Raw genomic sequence first — 8,081 nt, 5'->3', positions numbered from 1 at the left:
ATCACTTAATGGCACTTGATAATAGCCTTTTGATAGGTCAATTTTTGTCAAGAAAGTAGCACTTCCAACTGAATCGATGATATCATCAATTCGAGGAAGAGGAAAGGAGTCACTTCTAGTTTGTGAATTAACTCTGCGGTAGTCCGTACACATTCTCATGGACCCATCCGCTTTTGGAACCAATAAACAAGAGGCCCACTCACTCTTATTCTTCTCAATCAAATTATGTTTCAACAGAAATTGAACTTCTCTTAACATGTCCTTTTTTGGGGGGTGACATCCTGTATGGTGCTTGTTTAACTGGTGCTGTGTTTTCAATCAGCACAGTGTCATGCTCAACAACAGTACTTTGCCTTGGAACATCAGAGCATAAATCCCTAAACTCAAACAAAATTTCCTTAATATCAAGTTCCTGCTCTGCACTCAAATGGACAAGTTTACTTTCTAAATTCGATAAAACATTAGAATTATTAAGCTTCACGTCACATTTTACATGAAATTCACAATTAATGGGTTCATCATACACAGCATCCTGACTTAATACCTGTACTTGACCTTTCCTTTTTTTTTTTTTTTTATGTAGGAAGGATACTGGCCAAGGGCAACATAAATCTAATAAAAAAAAATGCCCACTGAAATGCCAGTCCCATAAAGGGGTCAAAGCAGTGGTCAAAAATAGGTGGATAAGTCTGCCGTGCCTAGTTAAAACACCGAATATACAAATTTCACGATTTTTAGTTTTGTATCCCTTCTTATGTAATTTTACCCGTAGAATCGATTGAGCACATCGCCAAATGGCTATCGACCATAGTGTAGGAGATAGAAAATTGAAAATACCGAAAGTAACCGAATATACAACCCAAGAAACAAAGCTACAAAGTCAAAACCTAATATACTTGATACATAGCTAGAACACCGAATATGATGTATATTCGGTTTTTTTCTTAACCAATTTTTTGAGTGATAAGTCAAAACACCGAATATACGAGACAGGACAGATCCTGTTACTGTAATTGTTGTTGGGCAGCTTGTTTCCAGTCGTGTTACAACAGGTTCACTCTTGTAGCCTATTGTCGTGGTTTCATTGCTAGGCTGCAAGCAACGCACCCGGTCCAGTAAGTCACGAAACATGGTAAAGAACAGAGTGATTGTGTTCAAGTCAGCTTTATTTCAAACTCATTTCATAAGTGTCAGTTTATGTGTTTTGTTAATAATTTTCAGACGCACAGTGTAAAACAGTGAGGACGATTTCAACCATGACGAACAACTTCAACTGCAACAGTTCTTTATTTGATGTCCCGTCGAACTTGTTTTCTTATTTAAGGCAACAGTAAGTATATCAACCTTTTATTGTTATGAATAGAAATTAATTGCAAATTAGTGTATACCTTATTAAAATACAAACTGAGAAAAACTGAAGTAAAATTTTGTGGATCATCATGCATGGTAACTAATGAAGAACTTCCACTATCAAATAATTTGTCTTATCAACTTGAAATTTTCTAATTACGTTAAATGAATAGATAGATTGGATCATATGAAGATCAGCCACCCCAGCTTATTTCACCTGAAGAAAAACCTTATTAAACCTAACCTAACCTAACTTAACTTAACCTAACTTAACCTAACCTAACCTAGCCTAACCTAATCTATATAGTTAGGTTAGGTTAGGTTTAATAAGGTTTTTCTTCAAGTGAAATAAGCTGGGGTGGCTGATCTTCATATGATCCGATAGATTTACAGATATATTCTCAATGTTGATTTAGATCATTACCTAGCTATGATTTCCTCCGACCATTATTTTCCAATTAATTGATTCTTTCATGAACTAATGTTAAAAAAAAAAAAAAAATCGGTGTACAGCAGATAATTAATAATCTAATTTTTTGTATGTATTACTTATCTGATAAATCTTGCATGAAGTCCTAATGAAAATAATAAATATAATCTATAATCATCATATTTGTGATTGGTGATTAAAATTTTTATCTAATCTGTCAAAATATTGATATAATTTTCAGAGGTGTTTTGGGAACAGAGGATGTAGAGGATGGAGATGAGCACAATTTACTGTTGGAGGGACAAGAAAATGTGCAAGAAACCGACATTAGCGACACAACTGTTTTATCAACATTGTAAGTATATATAGTCATTCAATCACAATCTTTTGTCTCATATTCGTAGATTATTATATTCAATATTATACTAATCTTGCGTAGTCTCTACATGACAATATTTTGTTGTCATTGTTACAAGTAAGAATTTGAAATTTTCAGGAGTGCTGTAAATCCAATGAGGAAGTTCAAAGAATTGAACCATCGAATGGACAAGAACATGAATTGCAAGGGTTAGATTGCAACAAAAATGTGGCTGCTCAAGAGACTGATGAAGTTAATACGGAAGGAAACGTACAGAGAACACGTAGGGACCATTCAGTGACCAACGAAGGACCAAATGTACCTAATAAACGCAGAAAAATGACTTCTCCTCAGAAATGTATGGTGGACAAGCAAAAACACCCAATTTTACCAGGATGTCTAAAGAATAAGTGCACAAAAAAATGTCACGATCACTTTAATGAACAAGATCGAATAATAATTCATGCAGAATATTGGAAATGCAATTTCAACATGAGGAGAGCATGGTTATCAAGCAAGGTTTGCCAGAAACCCATTAAAAGAAGGCATGTTGATGAGGAAATTTCAAGAAAAAACAAGAGTATTGCTTATACTTTAACCAATACTGCAGGTGAGACATTTCCCGTGTGTCAGAAATTTTTCTTAAATACTCTCGGCTACACACAGGATCAAGTAATTAAGTCATTATTTGTATCAATGCAAGCTGGTGCAAAAGCAGACGCTGCATCAAACAACAATGACTTGAATGCAACAAACCAGGCTAACCCTTGTCTTGTGTCTCCCAAAGATGCTAGGGGAAAACATCCTTCTTCGAAGAAAATCAACAGAAAAGTAATTATAGATCACATAGAATCTTTCAATCCTTCATTATCACATTTCAGAAGAGAACATGCTCCTTTCGTAAGGTATTTGTCAAGTGATGTAACTGTATCCTTTATGCATAAGCATTTTAAAGATACCTTTCCAGATATCCCCTGCTCATATGAAGTCTATAGAAAGACTCTTAGAGAAATGAACATAAGTTTTTCCATGCCTAGTGAAGACAAATGCTCGACTTGTCTTTTTTATGAAATGAACATGACTGATGACAATGAGGAAAAAGCAAAAAAACACAATGAGGATCAAAGAAAAGCACGAAATGAATACAATGTTGATTCAGAAAAACACAAAAATTCTGATGATGTTCAATTATTTGCTGTTGACATGCAAAAGGTTCTCTTAATCCCAAGAATGCCTGATGTCAAAGATAGCTTCTTTTGTTCTAGATTAGTTGCTTTCAATGAAACATTTGCCTCAATGAAAAATGATGCTCACTTTTGTGTTCTGTGGAATGAAGCCATTCGTGGTAGAAACGCAAGTGATGTTACATCCAGCTACATTAAAGTCATGGAACATTTACGAGAAACTCAGCACTTTATATTTTGGGCAGACATTACTGCACCGCCCAAAATAAAAACTGGACTATTTTTTCTAGTTTTGCTTTGCATGTCAATAAGCCAATGGGTCCTAAAAGCATAACAATGAAATTTCTGGTTACTGGTCATACATTTATGGCCGCAAATGGCATTCATGGTAAAATCGAGCAATCAATTAGAAGAAAGAAAAATATCTATGACATGAGGGACCTAATTGAAGTCGTTGAAAACTACACAAAAAGAACAAATGTTTTAGAGATGAAAGTAAGTGATTTTGCATTGCATCAAAATTTGCTAAAGCGAAGTACTCGAAAAACATCTGGTGACATTATTCCCAACTTACATGATCTTTGTGAAGTGAAGTTTGAGAAAGGTTCGTTTGAAATGATTTATAAAAAGGATTTCAATGAATCAGGTACCAAAGTTTCTTTCCTAAAGACACTACCAGAAAATCACACAAGCAAGGTCCTTGAATGCGCAAGGGGCGTCTCGAAATCCAAACTTGACAAAATCCAGTCCACCTTAGTTTCAAGAATGCCTCTATCAAGACGCTCTTTTTGGGAAGATTTACCAAACAGTGATCATTTGGAAGATCTTCTAAAACAACAATGAAATAAGTACAGTCTCAAAAAGTGAAATAATCAGTACCTTTAGTTATGCCAAATATATCTCTATATTTATAGAAAATATAGAGAATGGTGAGTAAAGTACGTGTTCCTTATACACTTTATAGTAATGTTTATTTTATTCAAAAAGGAAGTTTTTTTTTTCTCTAAGTTACGTTACAAGGAAGGATTTGTAAAGTGCAATGATTCATGCAGGTAACATTTTATGGTTTATTTTTATAAGAAATATTTCGCATCATGTTTTCCTACACAATATATTTCATGCTTATTTTAAAGGAAATACATTTTTTGGCAGAAAAAATCTTTCATTATCCTATAGTTTATTTCTTCTATAGCTTATGAAAAATATAGATTATAATTAAACAACTAGCACAATGTCTTCATGTTTGATTTATCTGCATGCTCAGAATAACAATTTTCATTTATTGTAAATATATTTTAGCTTGAATAAACAAAATGGAAACACTATAATTCAAAGTAAAAACACCGAATATACGTATATTCGGTATTTATCGTCACACTACAATGGGGATTCCAACGCAAGAAGATGTTGTAATTTGGCAATATTGAAGTCAATAATGCTACGTTAAAACAGTTTTTGGCCCATAATTTGAATAATATGATGTTTTTGACTAAAAACACAGTAACATTTCAAAATATAAGCAAGAGCACAACGTATGATATGTTTTTCAAGTACGAGATATGACTAGTAAGCAAGATACAGTATGAAACTTTTTTCAAATTTTCAATCCCCTCTCCTGAAAAAATGGCATTTCGTATATACGGTGTTTTGTCTTGGCACGGCAGAAGTGTCTTGAAACCTCCCCCTTGAAGGGATTCAAGTCATAGGAAGGTGGAAATACAGAAGCAGGCAGGGAGTTCCAGAGTTTACCAGAGAAAGGGATGAATGATTGAGAATACTGGTTAACTCTTGCGTTAGAGAGGTGGACAGAATAGGGGTGAGGGAAAGAAGAAAGTCTTGTGCAGCGACGCCGCGGAAGAAGGGGAGGCATGCAGTTAGCAAGATCAAAAGAGCAGTTAGCATGAAAATAGCGGTAGAAGACAGCTAGATATGCAACATTGCGGCGGTGAGAGAGAGGCTAAAGACAGTCAGTTAGAGGAGAGGAGTTGATGAGACGAAAAGCTTTTGATTCCACCCTGTCTAGAAGAGCAGTATGAGTGGAACCCCCCCAGACATGTGAAGCATACTCCATACATGGACGGATAAGGCCCTTGTACAGAGTTAGCAGCTGGGGGGGTGAGAAAAACTGGCGGAGACGTCTCAGAACACCTAACTTCATAGAAGCTGTTTTAGCTAGAGATGAGATGTGAAGTTTCCAGTTCAGATTATAAGTAAAGGACAGACCGAGGATGTTCAGTGTAGAAGAGGAGAACAGCTGAGTGTCATTGAAGAAGAGGGGATAGTTGTCTGGAAGGTTGTGTCGAGTTGATAGATGGAGGAATTGAGTTTTTGAGGCATTGAACAATACCAAGTTTGCTCTGCCCCAATCAGAAATTTTAGAAAGTCAGGCGTTCTGTGGCTTCCCTGCGTGATATGTTTACCTCCTGAAGGGTTGGACATCTATGAAAAGACGTGGAAAAGTGCAGGGTGGTATCATCAGCGTAGGAGTGGATAGGACAAGAAGTTTGGTTTAGAAGATCATTAATGAATAATAAGAAGAGAATGGGTGACAGGACAGAACCCTGAGGAACACCACTGTTAATAGATTTAGGAGAAGAACAGTGACCGTCTACCACAGCAGCAATAGAACGGTCAGAAAGGAAACTTGAGATGAAGTTACAGAGAGAAGGATAGAAACCGTAAGAGGGTAGTTTGGAAATCAAAGCTTTGTGCCAGACTCTATGAAAGGCTTTTTATATGTCCAAGGCAACAGCAAAAGTTTCACCAAAATCTCTAAAAGAGGATGACCAAGACTCAGTAAGGAAAGCCAGAAGATCACCAGTAGAGCGGCCTTGACGGAACCCATACTGGCGATCAGATAGAAGGTTGTGAAGTGATAGATGTTTAAGAATCTTCCTGTTGAGGATAGATTCAAAAACTTTAGATAGGTAGGAAATTAAAGCAATAGGACGGTAGTTTGAGGGATTAGAGCGGTCACCCTTTTTAGGAACAGGTTGAATGTAGGCAAACTTCCAGCAAGAAGGAAAGGTAGATGTTGACAGACAGAGCTGAAAGAGTTTGACTAGGCAAGGTGCAAGCACGGAGGCACAGTTTCGGAGAACAATAGGAGGGACCCCATCAGGTCCATAAGCCTTCCGAGGGTTTAGGCCAGCGAGGGCATGGAAAACATCATTGCGAAGAATTTTAATACGTGGCATGAAGTAGTCAGAGGGTGGAGGAGAGGGAGGAACAAGCCCAGAATCGTCCAAGGTAGTGTTTTTAGCAAAGGTTTGGGCAAAGAGTTCAGCTTTAGAAATAGATGTGATAGCAGTGGTGCCATCTGGTTGAAGTAGAGGAGGGAAAGAAGAAGAAGCAAAGTTATTGGAGATATTTTGGGCTAGATGCCAGAAATCACGAGGGGAGTTAGATCTTGAAAGGTTCTGACATTTTCTGTTAATGAAGGAGTTTTTGGCTAGTTGGAGAACAGACTTGGCATGGTTCCGGGCAGAAATATAAAGTGCATGAGATTCTGGTGATGGAAGGCTTAAGTACCTTTTGTGGGCCACCTCTCTATCATGTATAGCACGAGAACAAGCTGTGTTAAACCAAGGTTTAGAAGGTTTAGGACGAGAAAAAGAGTGAGGAATGTACGCCTCCATGCCAGACATTATCACCTCTGTTATGCGCTCAGCACACAAAGACGGGTCTCTGACACGGAAGCAGTAGTCTTTCCAAGGAAAATCAGCAAAATACCTCCTCAGGTCCCCCCAACTAGCAGAGGCAAAACGCCAGAGGCACCTTCGCTAAGGGGGATCCTGAGGAGGGATTGGAGTGATAGGACAAGATAAAGATATGAGATTGTGATCGGAGGAGCCCAACGGAGAAGAAAGGGTGACAGCATAAGCAGAAGGATTAGAGGTCAGGAAAAGGTCAAGAATGTTGGACGTATCTCCAAGACGGTCAGGAATACGAGTAGGGTGTTGCACCAATTGCTCTAGGTCATGGAGGATAGCAAAGTTGTAGGCTAGTTCACCAAGATGGTCAGTGAAGGGAGAGGAAAGCCAAAGCTGATGGTGAACATTGAAGTCTCCAAGAATGGAGATCTCTGCAAAAGGGAAGAGGGTCAGAATGTGCTCCACTTTGGAAGTTAAGTAGTCAAAGAATTTCTTATAGTCAGAGGAGTTAGGAGAGAGGTATACAGCACAGATAAATTTAGTATGAGAATGACTCTGTAGTCGTAGCCAGATGGTGGAAAACTCGAAAGATTCAAGAGCGTGGGCACGAGAGCAGGTTGTCATTGCGCACATAAACGCAGCATCCAGCTTTGGATCGAAAATGAGGATAGAGAAAGTAGGAGGGAACAGCAAAGGGGCTACTGTCAGTTGCCTCAGACATCTGAGTTTCAGTGAGGAAAAGAAGATGAGGTTTAGAAGAGGAGAGGTGGTGTTCTACAGATTGATCCTGATCATCTCTAGAACAATATTCTTTTAACAAACCGACATGTACAACTCTTTTAGTTTTACGACGACCTGGAATAGATGTTATGTAATTAAGTTTGCCTTCTCTTCCAATCACTTCATATGAACCCTGGTATCTTGCTTGTTGTGGGAATTTCCTAATAGGCAAAAAAGTCAAAACCTTATCTCATTTTTCTTTGTGCAGCTGACAAATTCTTGTTTGCAAACTCCTGCAATTGCTTTAGTGTATCTCTTAATTTGTCACATAATCAGTTAAACTGGTATCCTCTTAAAGTTAAACTGGTATCCATCCAGCTCTCATA

General features: G+C 37.7%; 1 long non-coding RNA gene across 1 annotated transcript; it reads left to right on the top strand.

Moving 5' to 3' along the window:
• The first annotated feature begins 1,118 nt into the window (after positions 1-1,118).
• LOC135093290 (uncharacterized) lies at positions 1,119-4,369 on the top strand. Its single transcript, XR_010263287.1, has 3 exons — positions 1,119-1,330; positions 2,022-2,135; positions 2,277-4,369. It is a non-coding gene; the product is annotated as an uncharacterized LOC135093290 (long non-coding RNA).
• Positions 4,370-8,081: the final 3,712 nt, after the last annotated feature.

This window comes from Scylla paramamosain, chromosome 42 (genome assembly GCF_035594125.1).
Source record: "Scylla paramamosain isolate STU-SP2022 chromosome 42, ASM3559412v1, whole genome shotgun sequence".
In the NCBI taxonomy this organism is placed as follows: domain Eukaryota; kingdom Metazoa; phylum Arthropoda; class Malacostraca; order Decapoda; family Portunidae; genus Scylla; species Scylla paramamosain.
The sequence above is the reverse complement of the archived record's forward strand: the minus strand, read 5'-3'. Positions and strand labels throughout refer to the sequence as shown.